Here is a 19,607-nt window from a genome sequence, read left to right as displayed (position 1 = left end):
ACCTCTGCTTTCTGGCCAAAGTCGGCACCGAGACAATGTTTCCAACGCCACGTCCCTCGGCTCGGCACCAAAACAAAATGTAAAGCCTTCCAGCTCCGGATCAAGTCAGAAGAAATTACCTTCGGATCCGAAATCATCAGGCTCCAAGGACAAATCTGGTTTGGAGCCGAATACCTACGCTTCGAAACACAAACATGCTTCTGAGCCGAAACCCTCCGCTTCGAAACACAATCTCGCTTCTGAGCCGAAATCCGAGGACAATGTTGTCGAGCCTCCAGAACCAATTTTAGACGTTCTTAAGGCCAAATTGGATCCCAAACAAAAGAACATTTTGTTTAATCCTGATACTGGACATAAATCCAGCGAAACACAAGCATCCTGGAGAAGACACTTCTGATAAGATTCCCTTAAAGAAGAAGTAGCTGTTCAAGCCGCTAACCATTGACGCATCGCAAACACACAGGGCCTACTAGCTAGGTACGACAGGGCACACTGGGATGAGATGGAGCAACTGCTCTAATATCTCCCAGACTCACACAAAACTGAGGCACAGCAGTTAGTTCAAGAGGGGAACTAATTTCTAAGTCCTCAATAAGATGTGCTTTAGACGCAGCAGACACCGCAGCTAGGTAGATCAATCCCAGCATTCTCCTTAGAAGGCATGCATGGCTTAGGATCACAGGGTTTCCTGAGGATCAACAACTCGTTTTGAACACTCCCTTTGACAAAGAACACCTGTTTGGTCCTGTAGTTGACCGATCCTTAGAAAAGAAGAAAAAGGACACTGAAGTAGCAAAATCCATTGGAGCACTACAGTCCCCATCCAATAGAGGCTCCTTTCACCGCTCGTTTTACATAACAGGGTCCAAAACAACATCCTCAGACTCAAACGATTCTTACAAAGGTAACATCCAATCCTTTTCCTCTAGAGGTTTCTACAGAGGAGGATATAGAGGAAACAAATCCAAAGGCAGACTCCTGCTTAAGAAGCCCTCAGCGCCCCCACCGACCTCAAGAACTACCGACCCATCTCCCTCCTCCCCTTTATGACCAAAGTCACAGAGAAGATCGTCCATGCCCAGCTAACAAAATTCATTAAAAAAAACTCCCATCTCGATCCCTCCTAATCCAGATTCTGCAGCAACCACAGCACCGAGACCGCTCTCCTCGCTGCCATAGACAACATCCACACCCTGCTCAACTAAGGGCACACTGCAGCTCTGATCCCACTCGATCTCTCTGCGGCATTCAACACCGCCTCCCACCGCACACTCACCGGCAGACTCCACGACGCCGGCATACAGGGAACCGCCCTTGACTGGATCCACTCCTTCCTCACCGGCAAAACCCGAAGAATCAGAGTGCCACCCTACCTCTCCAAACCCACAGAAATCAACTGCGGAGTACCACAAGGATCGTCGCTCTGCCACAAGCTCTTCAACATCTACATGGCCCTCCTCGTCACCATCGTCAAACAGCACGGACTCAGTATAGTATCCTACGCCCACGACACCCAGGTCATCCTCTCTCTCACCAAGGACACTACACAATCAGACAACAGTACATCTACTTCACCAGTTGGGTTTTACAATAATTGCACAAAAATCTCACCTGTGTCCGGCACAAGTGCAATCTTATCTGAGAGCTTCCATCAACACTCTCAATGCTTTCGGCTCTCCCAATATAGCCAGGATTCACAATATCTTTTTTTTATGTGTGTATTTTTATTTATATTGCACAGTTACTTAAAACCATTTACAATACATCTTAGAAAGAAAGACATTTGTATACGAAACTTTCAAAAACAATATATAAAAAAAGTGTGTATTAATATTTGTATCTGTACATTCGTAAAAAAAAACAGCAAGCATATACCAGTGTGTCCACATTAGTGAGTTGCTTGCATAATTTAAAATGTTATAGTTGTTAACCACTTGGATGCTAATGACAAGGGTAACTCGTCATGGAGTTTCCATTGATTTCAATGGAAATTACATGGACCTCGTGGCACACCCCATAGCATCCAAGTGGTTAAAATGATGTCCTATCCATCTGGTTAGTGGGGCGAGTTGGCTTATTGGTCTGAAGTGACTTTCATCATGCCTGACCCTTCATTTTCCGTAAGCCTGTTTCGAAGCTTGGCCATGTATTTCCCAAACCTGGCCAGGTCTGATGGAAGAGTGCAGGAGAAAAGTACAGAAACAGCTTCTTTTACTCTTCGAATCCCGTGTCGTAGCCAGATTTGTTTTAAAAAGATCCGTGGGGGCAAGAGCATCTCAGGGCAGCAGCAAATCACGTGTAACAGAGATTCGTTTTTGTAGTTGCAGAGTCTGCATCTTATTTTGTATTCCAGGGACCTCCACCCAGGGTTTAGCTCTTTAATTTGGAGGGGCACTAGTCTGGCACATATGATGTTTTTGAGTGCTTTCCTTCCTAGTGCTTGGCTGAGGTAGGTCTGTGTTTTGTGCCCTATATATGATGTTGCCAACCCGGGTGGACCTCTTCCTGTTACGCATTCTGCTAGGTCATTTGTATATGACAAATGAAGACATTGTTTGTTTATTGCATTTTTAATTGCCAGGTAGTTTGTTGGTGCATCCTTCCAATATTCAATTGCCAGCCCCAACATTTCCACTGCTTTTTCCTTGTAACTATGCCACGGATTAACGGTCTCTCCGTAAATTGGCTTAAGCATACTTTTTAAACTTCCAGCTGGGGCTGTTATAACTTGAGTGAAATTCTGGACCCTACTGTTATCACGATATCGAGATCCAATACCCGTGCCACAAAATATCAACGTACCATGACGAATTTGGTGTCAACAGACCGATAATGATTAGGACATCATCCCTATGCATTTGCGTCATGATTGAGGGATGCCAACACCCTTAAATCATAGTTTCCGTTCCGAACCCTTAGACTCCATTTTGTGAATGGCATCCATCTTGTGTCTTGCCCTCATGATAAGTCAATTAAGTAAGGCCGAGTCTGATCTTAAAGGACACGTCCACCTTTCCTTGACTTCCCCCTGACCTGTCCCAACTGACTCCATTGCCTCCAGCCAAACCTGTTTGGGCAGCTCCTCACCCAGTGGCCGAATACGATAGCATCAATGCACGACATACCACAAACCATTCACTACATCCAGATCATGTTTTTACACACACACACACCTGTCCCCGCACCCTGTTTATGGCCAGTTTTATGACTAGGAGGTGCCTTTCTTTATTGGGGTTTCGTCGATATCTGATGGGAGTTCCGGGCCTGGTCGGGTAATCTATCACGGACTGGACGTCTAAAATAGGGGCTTGCCTACATGACTTCGCTCTTTTGTATTATTGTAGAAATATGTGTATAGCCATATCATAAACTCAGGAATTCTTGCTTGCAGCTATTATTTTTGTATATAAGGAGACGGCTGGTTCTGTAAAAACGAACAGTCTCCTGAGAACACACGATCCGCGTTTGTCGTGCTTCTAGGACACATGTTACTTGGTAGCTGCCAATAAAACTTGATCTCTGACTGTGACTAGAAGACTCCGTGTTTCTGTGGTCCGGAACAAGGGAGAACTCAGAGGTCTTCGGGTGTTATCCCCTGGCACCAGCGGGTTCCTAAAAACCCGTTACCTCAGTTGGCGCCCAACTCGGGGCGGTATCAAGCGGCGACGGTCCAAGCCAGATGTTCGTGAGGAGCTTCGTGTGAAAATTCCAGAGGACGGCCAGCCACTTCAGCGACCCCTGTATGTCGACGTGGTTCCGAAGGTTTTTGCTGCGAGGTTCCCCCCGTCCCGACGGCTACGAAGGACTACTGCCCTGACTATCGCCTTGTTTTGGACCCAGTGATCCTTGGTAGAGCGAAACGATAGACGAGTCTTCTAGCGACGTCACAGATCTTCAAATACTTCAGTTAAGTATAAGTGGAGCGTCTCCCAGTCCTTAGTTTGTCCTTAGTTTTTGGTATCCTTGAGATACGCTTTGATTTGGTACTTGCAAGCCCCAAAGCCGAAGGACTCGTGTTTTCACGAGAAATATCGTAACAGATAATCCTTTGAAGTTTGAAGCTAGACTAGTGAGCGAAGATGCCTGGTTTTAGCAGACTTGGAAACTTGTTTTGTCTTGGTTGTAGTAAGGACTCCCGATTAGAGGATTCTTGTCCGGTTCCTCCAATTGGAACTCCAACATATGAGCTCTATGTAAAGCACGGCGTAGGTCCTATCACATATAATGAAGTGTGGATAAAATACACCCGCAAGGATGGTGTTTTAAAATGGCCCCAATATGGTAGTTTTGATTCAGAAATATTAGATAACCTAGAGGTCAAATTGTTCAAGAAAAAAGCCCGGCCGGCGATGTTTGACTCCTTTCGCTTATGGCGCAAAGAAGCCAAACAGAAAGAAATAAAATTAGCAAAAAAGAATAAAAGAGGAATGTCAATGGTGCAAGCTGCCGTTGCATACAGGGATAACGAGGAAGAGCAAGAAAACAAACAAATGCTTAGGAGCAAGAAACTAGCAGTAGATAAATGCTACCCGATGTTACCACATAAGGGACAAGGTCAAGAGGAGAGATCCGAGAAAGATCCATTAATGTCCCACTTATTAAGCTCACCTCCACCGTATGCGTTAGACGCTACGGCATCCCCAAAGCGTTTTACTATACCGCGCCCCGGCGCATGTAACACAGCTCTTGCACAAACGCCAGCTACTGTTCAGCTGGTTCCTACTTCACCGGCGCAGCCTTCTCAAAGGCCGCCGTCTTTGCTACATACTCCGTCTACTTCTACCACTTTGCCTACGGCTCCAACTGTTCCCTATGATACTACGTCTGCCACTGTTTCAACTTCCTCTGCTATTGCCTCTACTTCTTCTTTGCCTCAGCATGTCTTTTCCGATGCACTTGCCCTTCCGCAAGGTTCTCCTTCTACTAGACAAAGAGTGACAGGTACCGTCACTAGTCTGTTTTCACCTTTCTTCGGGTCGCCTAAAACGACCCCTAAAACAGAACATAGACAGTCACGTAGTCAACTGCCTGATTACGAGGAAAGAAAAGTGTTGAATGAACTAGCCCGCCAATGGATTACGGATACTGTTAGATATGATGTTCAGCATGTTATGGACGTTTTTCGTCAATGGAATGCACCCACTCAGAGATACGTATTCGAAGAGATGTGTGTATATCTGTGCGAAGATGTGAAGACAAATGATCCCAAATGCACAATGGACGAACTATGGCGTACGCGCTTTAAGTTCCATGAAGGTATGATTGTAGGTGCAGATGTTGAGAAAGCGATAGAGTTATTGCTCTCTTATAGGAGTAAGGGAAACGTCTCTAGATCATTGCACGAAGACGACGTATCAGGTAGGAAAAGAGCGAGACAGTACCCCATGAGAGAGGTTCCCCCGGTTTGGAGGGAAGGTGATGCGAATGCAAATCCACCAATTCTGCCTCATTTCCAGCGTGTATGGGTACATGTCCCCTGGAAAAGATCAGAAGTTTTAGCGCTCAAGCAGACACTACCTGATCCTCGTAAAAACCCGACTGGGTATTATAAGGAGTTATCGCAAACTGCAAGCTCATGTATAATGAATTTAGCGGATGTAGACATGTTGTTTGGGAATGTTGTCCCACATCCTTTATGGAGTAAAATTCGTCATACGAACCATGACCAAGAACTAGGTGACTCATGGGCAAACATTACCGCTACAGATGCTAGACAAATTGGTGGTTTTAAACCTGAGCCGTTAATAGCTGAACTTCCCGGTAGGATTATCGCGTACATGAAAACAATAATGCCTGAAGTACGCGTAAACTGGGATAAGCTATCTGCGTGTAAGCAGAAGAAAGATGAGAATGTGTCTGACTTTTTCACGAGATTTGAGGAGACTTTCGCCGATCATAGTGGTCAAGATATGGCTACCGAGGGTGGTCAAAGATTGTTTGTAGACAAATTCGTACATAACTTACTTCCTGAACTGTGTAATAAACTAAAAGATTCAGAGAGTGCTTGGGCTGTCTCTACGTCAGCGCAGATTTTAGCTACAGCCCAGTACTATGAAAATAGGCGCAAAGACGAGCTAGATAAGGCAGACAAAAAGACGAAAGATTTAAAAACTAAAGTTCTTCTCCAAAAGGCCTATCCGCCTCGTATGGCTAGTCAGCCCAATTATCAGCAACAACAGCAGTATTCGAGAAACGCGCAAGGAAACGAGTTTTCCCATCAACGTCTTCCGTATGGCCCGAATCAATGTGCGTATTGCAAGGAAGAGGGTCACTTCAAAAGTAATTGTCCGGCTCTTGCGCGACGCTTAAACGGCGTTTCGGGTGTAAGGGGAAGAGGTGTTCAACATGCCCCTAGAGGTAGGGGTCGTGGAAATTTCTCCCAGAACACAGTTTCTTTTCCGCCTCAGAATTCCATGAACAGCTTTGACCAACAGAATAATGCATTGTCTAGGTCAGCTCAGTACTATGCTGACGACTATTACACCGAACACGACACTGAGGGTAATGATTGCTAGGACAGCCATGGACAAAGAGAGGGAGTCGTTTCAGTTCCAGTAGATCAAAATGGACCTTATGTCGAGGTAATTGCCTCAGGAGTGTCAGAGCCATTTCTGCTGGATACTGGTGCTACAAAAAGTTCTATTAAGCACTCGAAACTTCCTGGCGCACCTTTGTCTGGCGAAATGAATGTCTCAGTAGGTTTCTCTGGCGCCCCTGTTAGAAACCCGATCTCTAGTCCTATATCACTTTCTGTTGGCCCATGCGAATTAGAAGCACCCCTCATTTTGACAACCGGTTGCGGTGAAAATTTGTTAGGTTTGGATTTACTAAAGAGGTTGTATGCGACTTTATACTGTTCCCCCTTGGGAGTACAACTTACTTTAGGTAAGAAAGTCATTTCTCCAATGTATTTGTCAAAGGAAAATATTCCAACTGAATTGTCATCACTTCCTGATATACTTTGGGCTAATGGTTCTAATGATGTCGGTCGTTTGGAGATAGCACGTATGTCATAACTTTGAAAGCCAACGTTAGGTTGCCACGTATTCCCCAATACAAAATATCTAGCGAATGCGAAAAGGCGTTGTTGACGATCGTTTATGATCTGATCGATAAAGATGTTATTGAAGAAACAACAGGAAATGTTTGTAACAGTCCAGTTTTGCCCGTCTTAAAACGCACTGATCCTTCACAACCGCCTGTGTACAGGTTCGTGATTGATCTCAGAGAAGTGAATAAGGTAGTTATCCCGCAGTTTCCAGTTGTCCCCGACATTACTGCTTTATTGACGATGGTTCCAGCTTCAGCTGCTTGGTTCTCGGTGATTGACCTGAAGAACGCTTTCTTCAGCATCCCGATTGCTGAGGAGAGTAGGGATATTTTTGGATTCAATTTAGGAGGACAAAGCTTCCGCTTCAAGTGCGCTCCTCAAGGCTACTGCGAAAGCCCATCAATATTCAGTCAGGCCCTGAAAACACAACTAGACACTATTGTTCTGCCAGATGGGTCAACTCTGATTCAGTATGTAGACGATCTGCTGATCGCTGCAGACACGGAAGAAATTTGCAGACAAGCCACGTTGTCATTATTGCGTCACTTATGTGACATGAAGCACAAAGTCTCCCTTTCCAAACTACAATTTTGTCGACAAGAAGTTACCTACCTAGGTCACATCTTATCGAAGGAGGGAAGGAGACTGACACCAGAAAGAATACAGGCAATTGCAGAACTGAGTGCCCCAAGGACACAGAGAGAGGTTCGAGCCTTCTTGGGCATTACATCGTACTGTAGACAATGGATACCGAATTTCTCACTACTAGCTAAACCCTTGCTGACACTACTCTACAAAGATACGCCCAATCCTATGCCCTGGTCTGAAGATTGTCAGACGAGTTTCCACGAGTTGCGTGATGCATTGTGTTCGGCTCCTGTTTTGAGAAACCCCAACTACAGTAAGCCTTTTACATTATACGTCCATGAGAAGGAAGGTTGTGCATTATCAGTCTTAACACAACACTTTGGGAACAAACAGCGCCCATGCGCGTATTTTTCGGCAACTCTAGACCCTGTGGCTAAAGCCCTACCAAGTTGTCTGAGGGCTACCGCCGCAGCAACTGTCTGCATTCGACAGTCTGCTGGATTAGTCATGAATAATACTCTGATCGTTATGGTCCCGCATGCGGTAGACATTTTGCTAAACAGGACGAAGACACAACATCTCACTAGCGCTCGACTATCCAGTTACGAACTTACACTTGCTTAATCTCCACTACGGCCCCTCGCGGCGGGATGCCTGGCTTTCACCTTGTGGATACCCTGCCAGGGTATCTCACAGGGGAATACCAGGACGGGTTCCCTAAGCAAGCACCTTGATACCTTCGGGTGATACGTGCGCTATATAAGTCGCAATACTGTTAGCAAGTCACATCCACATAAAGAGGTGTTATACACTCAACCCCGCTACGCTACTACCCATCCCGACAGAAACAGACGAGATTGATAAACATGACTGCTGCTTTAGGACAGAAGAAGAGACAAAAGGGAGAGTAGACTTACAGGACACTCCCCTTCCCGAATGCAATGATACTTTATGGGTTGATGGTTCATGTTTCAAATTGCCGAATGGTGATACGACTGCAGCATATGCCGTAACGACATTACACACCATTATAGAGACCGCGCGCATTTCCCACAATTCTGCACAAGCTGCAGAGCTGATTGCGCTTACAAGAGCATGTGTGTTGGCGAAAGGAAAGCGAGTGAATGTGTACACTGACAGCCAATACGCCTTTGGTGTGGCTCACAGTTTTGGGAGATTGTGGCGTGAACGTGGGTTCCTTACGTCACATGGTGCAAAGATACAACATGGTCAGCTAGTTAATGAACTCCTTGAGTCACTGACCTTGCCACTACAAGTTGCCATTATGAAATGCAGTGCACACAAAAAGATTCAGGATGATGTTGGCCGCGGGAATGCATTTGCAGACGAGGTTGCGAAAGAGACTGCAAGGAACACGATGAGTCGGATGTATGTTGTAGGTCCCGCTAGATGGATTACTGATGTGGGAATGTGTGAGGACACCATTGAAAGCGTGAAATCTATACAAGCCGAGGCGACTGAGAAAGAGGTGAATGAATGGAGAGAAAGTACAGGTAGATTAGATACGAATGGTTGTTGGGTCGAATTGTCGGAACACCAGCGATGGCTATTACCTAACGCATATGTACTTGCAGTAGTAACAATGGCTCATGGAATTACACACATCAGTTCGAGAGGAATATGTAAACTATTGGCCCCAGTATGGCAGAATAGCAATATCCCAAAATATGCAGAGAATGTGGTCAAAAACTGTATGGTGTGTTTAAAGTACAATCCCGGTAGGGGAACCCCAACTCCAGCTGGTCATTTTGCGCCTCCAACATATCCGTTCGAGGTTTTGCAGCTCGATTTCATCCACATGGAGAGGTGCAACAATCTGAAATATGTGCTCGTTGTTGTTTGCGCTTTCTCCAGGTGGGTGGAAGAGTACCCCCTTAAGGACAATACCGCCTTGTCAACTGCCAAAGCCCTTGTCAAAGAGTTCTTCCCTAGATTTGGTATGCCTAGAATTGTCTGGAGTGATAATGGAAGCGAATTCGTAGGACGTGTGATGAAGAGAGTGTGTGAGTGTCTAGGCATACACCAAAAGTACCACTCTGCAAACCACCCCCAATCAGCTGGACTAGTAGAGTGCTACAATGGCACGTTAAAGCTCAAATTAGCCAAGATCCAAGCCTGTACAGGTCTTAAATGGCCTGACGCCTTGCCTCTAGCACTCTTGTCAACCAGAACGACCGTCCATTCCAGATTAGGACTTAGCCCCCATGAGATAGTGTTTGGCTGCCCAGCCAACGTCTGGGGCGTGCCAAGGCCAAAGAAACTCAGCGAAATAGACCACCCCGTACTGCTTGACTATTTGTGCGAATTAACAACTAAATTGCGTGTCTTACACCAACAGGTTCACAGTTCCTCTCCGCCAGCCTCTGACGATCCAGGTCACTCCATCGAACCCGGCACGCGGGTCTTGGTGCGGAATTTCCAGCGCACAAACAACGGACAGCCGAGGTGGACCGGACCGCACCTGGTACTTCTTTCCACGAGATCAGCTGTTCGGGTGGAAGGCAAAAAGAACTGGGTGCATGGGACCCATTGTAAACGGGTCCCTCTACCCCTTCCATACGACCGGTGGGTCAATGAAGGACTTGCCGACTCTGAGACAGAGTCCGTACCTCGCTTCATCCCTTTCAGCGATGCACGTTTGAAAGAGACTGGTTCCGAAAAGGAGAGTGATCATATTTTGCAAGGACTTGTGCCACCGTCTATGCAGTTGGACACTACCGAACCTGAGACATTGTTTGAAGACCACACCGTACATGGGAAACGACGATACAATCTAAGGTCTAGACAAAGAGACTAATAAAAAGCAAACTAATGTGAATTTCTTTTCCCCTAAGAACTATTTTTGATTTTTCAGCTCTCTCACTCTCAGGAAACTTGCTCATTTTTGATTTTCGAACCGCCATCCGGTTCTGCTGCTAGGGTCGCGGTTGAAGTCTGGGGAGTACAACTGGGGACGTTTAGGTCAACGGTTCTGGTTGGTCCACGGGAGTTACCCCGGACTGAACAGAGCGCACTCCCTGGCAGAATCAACCTACCACCGCGGGCAGCAACTAGAGGATGGAGTTTCCTAGGGTAAAGAGACCTATCAGATTCACGAACTTTGAAAAACAATTATGCACGATACTGTCCAAAAGAAGGTTCCTGATAATGTGTGTTTTAATGCTGTGTAGCATAGCGATGTTCTTGACTGGTTATGCTCTATTCGTATTTCAAGTTTCCTTGTTTTCAAATGACACTCGGCCAACGCCTCCTCCCACTCTCTCTCCGCACTCCTTTCACCCTCTACCTGAACACGAGTCTGCCAGAAGACTCGAATTTGTAAATAACTCATTCATTAAACTTCTGCACCAACACCAGTCCGTAATGAACACATCGAACTGTTGGATATGCGGACTCATGCCACACACAACTGATAAGGGTATCCCATACTTTATCCTGCCATTCAGTTATTATGGTTCTCTGTGGGCTTTCCAGACCATGTTCCTATTCGCCCTAGAACCATACCCGACCCGTTCCACTGAGAGCGATTCCAGTAACAAGGCACTAGTGGCAGGGATAAGAAATATGAGTAGGGAGTTCGACACTTATCTTGAGTTCCCAAAAGACGAACTCAGTCCCTACACTTGTTGGAACGTAACTAAATATGGGGTTTACCTGAGTAAGAGCCAAGCAGCAGAGAAATCCCGCCCAGTTTGGATAGTGCCCCACCGAGGTCACTTATGTTTACAAGGTATCGGTAGGGATCCCAAAGCACAATTAGGAAAGAGCATATGCACGGAAACATATGTGTTCGCTTCCCGAACTTCCCCTATACTCTTAGCAGCCAAGGGCACGTATTTCATCTGCCACGACCAAGCCTATACATGGTTGCCCCCTGACTTCTCAGGTACATGTTTTATCTCATTTCTGCTGCCTCCCACCTACACGGCCAGAGCAGATTACCATCGGACAAGGACAGCTAGGGGTGTCGTGAGTAAAGACAACACCGCGAGTCAGGAATTCGCTGACTTTGCAAAGGGTTTTCTGCCATTTTGGGGGCCTATGGTGAACAGCTGGAATATTCGTCAATTAGCAAGGATAGTTGAATCCGCCGTGATTGAAACGGCCGGAGCCCTTGGAAATTTAACAACCGAGCTTCAGTCGGATCGACTTATGACCCTTCAGAACCGAGTTGCCCTAGATATCATACTCGCCGATCGTGGTGGTGTGTGTAGAGTGATCCAGTCCAGTTGTTGCATTTTCATCCCTGATAATGCGCCGACAGTGTACCAGGTCATCTCTAAGCTACATGAAATATCTGGTTCCCTTCACGTAGAAAAAGGGGACTGGTCCTTGCTAGGGTGGTTCTGGGAACTGATTACTGCCTGGGGATGGAAAACACTGATCTTCATTGGGATGATCTTAGCGCTTCTGTTTATGTTCTGCCTGTGTGTACAGTGCGCTCCTGCACTATGTGGCATCTGTGCTACCCCATGTGTACGGAAGCCTGTATCAAGGGACGAACTGAGCAACAGAATGATGCTACAGCAGCATCTCCACGAATTTCTTCATACAGATTTGGACTCGGATTGACCTGAGTTATTGCCTTACATAAGGGCAAAAGGAGGGTCTGTGGTTCTGAAATTCTGGACCCTACTGTTATCACGATATCGAGATCCAATACCCGTGCCACAAAATATCAACGTACCATGACGAATTTGGTGTCAACAGACCGATAATGATTAGGACATCATCCCAATGCATTTGCGTCATGATTGAGGGATGCCAACACCCTTAAATCATAGTTTCCGTTCCGAACCCTTAGACTCCATTTTGGGAATGGCATCCATCTTGTGTCTTGCCCTCATGATAAGTCAATTAAGTAAGGCCGAGTCTGATCTAAAAGGACACGTCCACCTTTCCTTGACTTCCCCCTGACCTGTCCCAACTGACTCCATTGCCTCCAGCCAAACCTGTTTGGGCAGCTCCTCACCCAGTGGCCGAATACGATAGCATCAATGCACGACATACCACAAACCATTCACTACATCCAGATCATGTTTTTACACACACACACACCTGTCCCCGCACCCTGTTTATGGCCAGTTTTATGACTAGGAGGTGCCTTTCTTTATTGGGGTTTCGTCGATATCTGATGGGAGTTCCGGGCCTGGCCGGGTAATCTATCACGGACTGGACGTCTAAAATAGGGGCTTGCCTACATGACTTCGCTCTTTTGTATTATTGTAGAAATATGTGTATAGCCATATCATAAACTCAGGAATTCTTGGTTGCAGCTATTATTTTTGGATATAAGGAGACGGCTGGTTCTGTAAAAACGAACAGTCTACTGAGAACACATGATCCGCGTTTGTCGTGCTTCTAGGACACGTTACTTGGTAGCTGCCAATAAAACTTGATCTCTGACTGTGACTAGAAGACTCCGTGTTTCTGTGGTCCGGAACAAGGGAGAACTCAGGGGTCTTCGGGTGTTATCCCCTGGCACCAGCGGGTTCCTAAAAACCCGTTACCTCAGTTATAACTTGGTAGAAGTATTTAGCATGTGTTCCCAAGCATTCCTTACTTTGTTGCTTTAGGCCAAACTCCAAACAAATTAAACTGTGACGAGTGTGTTTGGGGAGTTTAAAAATACGTTTGTCGGCCTGGCATTGTACTTTATCCAACATTCCCTCCATTTTGCCTGGGAATGCCTGTTGTGCATATCCTGCGGTTGCCCTGATCTTGGCTTGTAGTACCTTTCTGATGGATGCTGACGTTGGGCTCTGCATGAGCTCATTTAATTTGCACATCGAAAAGATTGTTGCCTGGGCTCTGGCCTTCATTTTGTGTGTGTGTGATGTAGCTTTGCCAGTTTCACTTAGCCAGCACCCGAGATAGTTATATGAGCGCGTGGTTGTGATCATTTCCTTACCCACGTGCCATTTCAGTGAGGTTTTTTTGGGAAGTGGCCAAATACAACAACTTTTGGTTTTTGTGCGTTGATTATGAGCTCATTGATTTCATTGTACTTATTTAAGGCTTCTAGCCCTCTTTGCAGCCCAATTTTTGTGTGGTCCATTACCACTAAATCGTCAGCATATTGTAAAATTTCCAGTTTGTTTCTCCCGATTTTTGGGGTTACAAGGCTGGCATTCAGAAGCTTCTTCCCCAGATCTGCAGTGTATAGATTAAACAGCGTAGGGGCGAGTACGCAGCCCTGTTTTAATGCACGATTTGTCCGACACTTCTTTGTTATAGTATTGTCTGCTAGTTTTACTTGGATCTAGGTATTGCTATATAATGAATGATGGCGTTAAAGAGTCCTGCTGGGATGTGCCAGTTGCTCAGTTTTTTCCAGAGCTTATTTCGGGGTACCCCGTTAAAGGCGGCTGAATAGTCTACAAAACATGTGAAAATTGGTTTGTTGTTTTTACAGTTTGCTTGCTGGCTCAAGTATGACATGGCCACAATGTTATCAATTGTGGAACATCCCTTACGGAAGCCAGTCTGGTAGTGGGGGAGGGTTTCGTTCTCTTTAATCCATTTGTTTAGTTCCTTCAGTAGAGTATCCAGGCCATACTATTACAGTTTCAACTCAACCAATCATTACCAGCCAAAGTCTTCATGAATCTGCTGGGAATGATGGCATTCTGCGTTGCAATCGTACCTCATGCAAGGCTTCACATGTGTCCTCTGCAACAATGTCTAGCGAGTCAGTGGAATCAATCACAGGGAAAAACCAAAGGTGGGGATGGACGGAGCGTTGACAATACAAACACTCACCCCCAGTCAACTGATCTGGGTTTAATCCATCACCGTTCTTTAGCTCACTCCGCCACCCCAGTTCAGACATGGCCATATGCAAATCAGTCTGACCCTGTGCCTTATGGGAACAGTCCAGCCCGAACTGCCAAGCCATGTCTTCCCTCTATCAATCACAGGGGCCAGATGTATGCCGTGATTTTGCATGTGCAAACGGGTTTGCGAACCCGTTTGCACATGCAAAATCACCGTTGGCCATGTATAATTCCAAAATAGCGAGTCAGTTTATTTGCGACTCGCTATTTAGGAATTGCGAGTCGTATTTAGAAAGGGGCATTCCCTCCCTAATTGCATCCGCAATGCTATGTGTGAATGTGTTGTGACCACAATTGCGGTCGCAAAACACTTGCAAATTACCACCCTCTTCAAGAGGGTGGTAATGCAGTCTCAATTTCGAAGGGGTCCCCAGGGTACCCCTTCCACTTTGTGACTGTGTCAAAAAATATTTTTTAAGGGCCTTTAAGAAAAACGGGCTGCATTTAAAAAAAAAGAAAGGAAAAAAATAGCTGCTTTATTAAAAAGCAGTCCCAGACATGGTGGTCTGCTGAGCCCAGCAGGCCACCATCCCTGGTAGGGGTGGCATTCCCGATGGGCTCGCAAATTGCGGGAAGCTCATTAATATTAATGAGCCTCGCAATTTGCGACCCTGACCTAGTGTTGGTAGACAGTGGCAACCATCGCTCGCTGCAGTGATGGAACCCTCAAAACTTAGCAAAAGGGCGACTTTTCATAGACCCGATACCACAGTAACCGGTTGGGGTGCCCATCTTCAACATTACAAAGTCCAGGGGCTGCGGTCGGACAAACACAAACGTCTCCACATATACTACCTGGAACTTCTAGCAGTGTTCCTAGCACTCAGCTTTTCTCACCCAACTTGTAGGCAAGACTGACTTAGTTTGCACGGACAACATGACAGCAATGTACTACCTGCAGGAATAGGGAGGGACTCACTCTCTCCAGCTGTCGGTCCTTGCGCAACGCATTTGGGATTGGGCGATTTGCCAGAAAATCTATCTCCAGCAGAACACCGCCCAGGAGTAGACCATCAGATTGCAGACCTGCTCAGCCGACACAGGTAGGAAGTACACGAGTGGCAACTTCATCCCCAAGTTCTTCTTCCCTACGTTCAAAACGGAGGTTTTCCACAGATATATCTGTTTGCCACAGTGCACAACGCAAAAGGCCCAAACTCTGCATCCAGGTTCCCACACCCAGCATCCGAAGGCAATGCCCTATGGATGATTTGGTCAGCCATATTTGCTTACGCTTTTCCGCCTCTCCTGCTAATTCCATTACTAGTTCGGAAGCTCGGACAAATGTCCCTCACTGATCTTAATAGCCCCCACATGTTCTCGTCAACCTCGGTACTCTCAACCTTAAAACTGGTATGCACTTTTTATTAGTATTACAGGAAATCACAATGATTGATTGTCTCTGTTATATTCTTCTTTCCCACAGGGTCTTCCACTTCAGTCCCTTAGGTGAGCCTCGGCCGCGGTCGTCTCTCGGACAGAAGGTAAAGACTCAGGTAAGTGTTTTTGCTTTATGGTTTAATCAAGGGAGGATGTGAGGGATAAATAATTGTTCACACCCTCGCTGGCTCTCTTCCCATCCTTAACTCAAACGTCGACGCTATGGAAACTACTATGGCGGACTGGCTGAGATCGGCTAGTGACAGGCATGCCCCTTTGATTCCATTTTCTCGCACTAGATATCAAGATGCCCACAAATGGTATACCTCAGAATTGAAGATACAAAAATTAAAGCTTAGACAATTAGAAAGGAAATGGAGGCACTGCTATAATATTCAAGACAGACATCAGTTTTTGCTGGCTCGCATAGAGTATAAAAAGGCTATACTGACTGCTAAAGCAGTCCATTTCTCAGCAAGAATACTCAATGCGAACAATAGCACCAAGGACATTTTTTAAATTGTTAGTGAGATCAGCAGTGACGAGAGAATACTACCAACCCATGCTCCCACGCAAGAGATGTGTGATGTTTTAAAGAATTATTTTGTGGAAAAAATTGCCATCAATAAATCTAGCATTCCCCCTCCGATTAATATAGAATGCCAGGATGATATCTTTAGAAACCCTGTCACGATGACTCATTTCTCTGTCTTATGCCCCACAACCTTGTCTGATTTATTAATCTGGGTAAAGTCGGGCTCCCCTAATGACTGTTGTCCTCCCGCTATCATCAAAGACATATTTACAGCATTGCCACACAGCATTCTCTCTTTTTTGAATGCATCTCTCACTAAAGGGGTGGTACCGTCAGCCTTCAAGGTTGCCACAATAGTTCCCCTTCTGAAAAAGCCCGGGGCAAATCCTTTAACTCCTCTAACTATCGCCCCATTTCCCTTCTCCCTTGCCTGTCTAAGATCTTGGAGGCACATGTGGCCAGATGTCTAATTTTGTTGAACAAACGGAATATTTGGAGCCAAACCAAGCGGGCTTTCGGCCAGCCCATTCAACGGAGGCAGTAGTTCTTGCCATCCTGGATACTCTAAGAGCTAATTCAGATAGGGGAATCCCTCAGGCCTTGGTGCTTTTGGATTTGTCGGCAGCGTTCGACACGGTCGACCATAACATCCTGTTGAACCATGTCAAACAAGCAGGCATCCAAGGTCCTGCCTACAATTGGCTTAAGACATTTCTCACTGGCAGAACGCAAGCAGTGCGAGTGGGCAATTTGACTGCCCCTATGGTGACCACCTCTTGTGGTGTACCGCAGGGTTCGTCCCTGTCGCCATTATTGTTTAACGTCTATCTGAGGCCTCTGCTCTATTCCTTAAAAAATCGGAAGGTCACTATTTTTAATTATGCAGACGACCTCCAAATGATTTCCCCCCTAAATGCCCCTAATGCGGATGTGGAATTTCAAACAACCATGCTCCACATTCAACATTGGATGGACAGTAATCATTTGAAACTCAACCCAGGCAAGACGGAATTGGTGTTGCCTGGGAAGAGTAAGGACTGCTGGGGTCCACACTTCTGGCCTAGCGAACTGGGTCCCCCCCTACTCCGTCCTCGTCTGTAAAAAGTTTAGGGGTAGTAATTAATGCCAACCTCTCACTTAGAGGACAGGTGGGTGCGGTGATCTCCACTAGTCTCTATCAGCTTCGTAAAATTAGGAAAATCATTCATTTGCTGACTCATTCAGCTCTAATCCAAGTGGTGTTAGTGGTGGTTCTTTCACGCCTGGATTTTGCAAACTCCCTTTATATTGGTCTGCCTCAGTACCTATTAAAACATCTGCAAATGGTTCAGAACCAGGCGGCCAGATTAATATACAAATAGCCAAAATGGCATTCTGCCAGGTCCCTGTCGATCAAGCTCCACTGGCTTCCTGTGGAGCAATGTGCGGCATTCAAGCCTGGGTGCCTAGCTTTTAAAGCACTGCATGGCAACAGTCCAAAATTTATCACCTCCATGTTCATCAAACATGTCTCTTGGCGCAATTTGCGCTCATCCTATCTGCATCTCCTATCTGTCCCGACTATAAAACTCAAAAGCGCTGGAGGTTGTAGATTTTCTTACTGGGCACCTACTCTCTGGAATTCTCTTCCGGTAACAATGAGAAGCTGTGACAACCTACTTGGTTTTAGAAAAGCACTAAAAACGTGACTATTTGGGATAGCCTACTAATCGGGTCGATTGTAACAACTTAAGCAGGAGTAGCGCCATGAAACCTTTGGGTGACCGTGCGCTTTATAAGTAAATGATAACATAACATAACATAACATTTAAAAGGTGTAGTGACAGGGAGGAGCCACGCAGCACTCCACAAGTTAATTTGACTTTAGAGGTAGAGAAATGTGCAAAGCGTACAGCTTGAGTGCAATCCTCTTGAAAAGACGTAAGCCACTTAAGGGCCAGGCCCTGTATCCCTGCATTACTAACATTATCCACTAAGAGGACGATGAATACTGTAGTGGAAGGTTACTCTCATCCTCTTTCATTTAGGGGGAGGGTGTCATGAATACACGTGTCTCTTTTGGACATAGTTAGTCCCACTTGTTGCTTGGAAAATATTGTGGTTTCGACTGGAAGTGCAAAGAGTCCCCTGCCAACCAGGCCTCCTGTGCCAGATCTCCTTCCCTAAACAGTACCCGTCAGTTCCACAATTGGCACCCCTTTGGCTCACGTACCAAGTGCCTTGTGGTTAAAGAGGGTCCCTAAGGGCTGCAGCACAAATTATGCCACCGTAAGGGGCCCCTCACCAAGCACATGCACACTGCCACAGCGGCCTGAGTGTCTCAGTGCAGACAAATATGAAGAGCTGACCTGTGTGCCATACCCATGAACACTGCTAGAGGGGTGTCTTACCCATATCCCAGGCAGTGAGTTAAAGTTAAAGTTCGCAGATTTATATTGTGCGGCTCATCACCCGTGAGGCTATCCAGACGCTGTCTATGGTCACGGGGTGATAAAGTGATTTGCCCAGAATCACAGGATGTTGTGCTGAAGCAGAGACTCGAACCCGGATCTCCAGTTCCCGAGTCAGCAGCTCTCGCTGCTGCACCACATCCCCTCCCCCCTGTGAGGGCATATCTGCATGAAATGCCTCTGATGCCCCTGCTATATCCTAGTCGATTCCTGGATATTGTAAGTGACCAGGGAAGTCATAGTAAGTACATAGGCTGGACACTCGTCATTATGAGTTCGCAAGCTCCATGATGGCTTCACTGAAATATGTGATGTTTGGCACCAAGCATCTCAACATAATAAACTTCCAGTGTCGATTTTACTATAAATTGCACACAGAGGGCCCCTTAGAGGGGTCCCTTGAAACCTACCAATCCTTAGAGTGGTCATTGACTGGCCCGAGCCAGCCTGCTACCACCAGAGTGTGTTCTGACCTCAGGGGAGAGTGCCTGCGCACTCTGAGGCTGAGAACAATGCCTTTCCTGGGTGGAGGTGTTCACATCTCCCCCTGCACAGGAAGAGCCATCCGTGGTGGGGAGCTTCAGAGGTCTTGCCTCCTTTGTTGTGTGACCCCAGCCTCTCCTGTTCGAAGGAGCTGGCCTCCATCCTGTCCTCACCCCCTTTTTGGTGGCAGGACAAGCTGGTAACCTATGGTAGAATAGGAGATGTGCCCCCCCTCTGACAACTACACCCCTCGGGTGCTGGAG

The 19,607-nt window shown here is 46.3% G+C and overlaps 1 protein-coding gene and 1 long non-coding RNA gene across 2 annotated transcripts in view; one reads left to right on the top strand and one right to left on the bottom strand.

The window, feature by feature from the left end:
* Positions 1 to 19,607, bottom strand: part of LOC144755990 (endogenous retrovirus group PABLB member 1 Env polyprotein-like) — a 1,167,430-nt gene that overhangs the window by 1,050,220 nt on the left and 97,603 nt on the right. The gene's annotated exons all lie outside the window — the stretch shown is intronic.
* Positions 1 to 19,607, top strand: part of LOC144767886 (uncharacterized) — a 34,990-nt gene that overhangs the window by 12,576 nt on the left and 2,807 nt on the right. The window contains exon 4 of the long non-coding RNA XR_013598374.1: positions 15,923 to 15,992. This is a non-coding gene — a long non-coding RNA (uncharacterized LOC144767886). The remainder of the gene's footprint in view (positions 1 to 15,922; positions 15,993 to 19,607) is intronic.

This window comes from Lissotriton helveticus, chromosome 1_1 (assembly GCF_964261635.1).
Source record: "Lissotriton helveticus chromosome 1_1, aLisHel1.1, whole genome shotgun sequence".
In the NCBI taxonomy this organism is placed as follows: domain Eukaryota; kingdom Metazoa; phylum Chordata; class Amphibia; order Caudata; family Salamandridae; genus Lissotriton; species Lissotriton helveticus.
This window is presented reverse-complemented; position numbering and strand designations above follow the sequence as displayed.